This window comes from Psammomys obesus, unplaced genomic scaffold (genome assembly GCF_907164565.1).
Source record: "Psammomys obesus unplaced genomic scaffold, mPsaObe1.curated_primary_1811, whole genome shotgun sequence".
NCBI lineage: Eukaryota > Metazoa > Chordata > Mammalia > Rodentia > Muridae > Psammomys > Psammomys obesus.
The window spans coordinates 14,041-15,177 of NW_026596229.1; the positions used below are offsets into that span (position 1 = coordinate 14,041).

The 1,137-nt window shown below is 41.6% G+C and overlaps 1 non-coding gene across 1 annotated transcript; it reads left to right on the forward strand.

Annotated features, from left to right (window-relative positions):
* Positions 1-763: 763 nt before the first annotated feature.
* On the forward strand, positions 764-908 carry LOC129668103 (U4 spliceosomal RNA). Its single transcript, XR_008718870.1, has one exon. It is a non-coding gene; the product is annotated as a U4 spliceosomal RNA (small nuclear RNA).
* The last annotated feature ends 229 nt before the right edge of the window (positions 909-1,137 follow it).

Consider the following 1,137-nt stretch of genomic DNA (forward strand, 5'->3'; position numbering starts at 1 on the left):
TGAAAAAAAAAATTAAAATCATGTCTGTGTGTGTGTGTGTGTGTGTGTGTGTGTGTGTGTGTGTAATATGAACAAAAACAATGAAGAAAAACAAAATAGAATGGAAGGCAAATAGTACTGTCAGTTTTTGTTTTGATTTGAGCAGGGAAGTGGGGACCCATTTTTTAATCAGGCAGCTGTAAAAGAAGATGAGAGAAAATGATATTTGAGTAACTTGTGAGAAAGATGGAGGAAGAAAGCAAGCGGGCATCTGGAAGAAAAAGTACTTGGCAACAGAGAAGGCTGCAGTGTGTGAAGACCCCAGGGTAGGAACAAGCCTGAAGAGATCAAGGAAGCTGGGATTCTGGTATGTCTGAAGGTAAGGGAACAAGAGAGAGCAAAGTCAGAGAGGTAGCGTGAGCCTTGTGGGTGTTAGACTTCTAGAATGGAACATTAGAGTGGAAATGGCCCTACTCACACTGGTACACAAAAGTAGCACTATCCTGCTAAAAATCACTTACATCTGTACTATAGGGTCTGAAATTTAAACTAATGAAATGAGTTGGTTATCTGTGAGATATCTGGAAGTTTGCTTGTAAAAGAAGACAGAAGTAGATCACAAAACCTCAACTCCGGACTGAGCCCAGGAGATGAGCTTACAAGGAAAAGACTTGAAACACTGGGCACCAGGGAGTAGAAGACACAGGAGGGAATTTTTTAGGTAGGGAAGAAGATGCAGAGGGAAGCGTCTATGTAAGAATCAATTTAAAAAAACAAATCTTGTAGCTTTGCGCAGTGCCAGTATCGTAGCCAATGAGGTTTATCCGAGGCGCGATTATTGCTAATTGAAAACTTCCCAGAAAACAAATCTTGTACTGCCCATCCCCCATAGGTACTGCAGGAAGTAGGTTTGGCCTCTCAGAGCTGGAGTGGCTTACAAATGTGATACATTTAAGCAATGGCCCAAATCCTGTACTGTATATTTACTTCCCTATGTATCCAAAGGGAAGAGAATATCAAAGGAAAATACCATGGACAGAGAGTGGAAGACAACAGCAGCGCAGAACAGAAAGACTCTAAGAAGATTCCATGAACCAAGCTGCATACCTTCTCGGAGCAGGCATTAGGACCTCACGCTATAGACTTTATTCTTTCAGT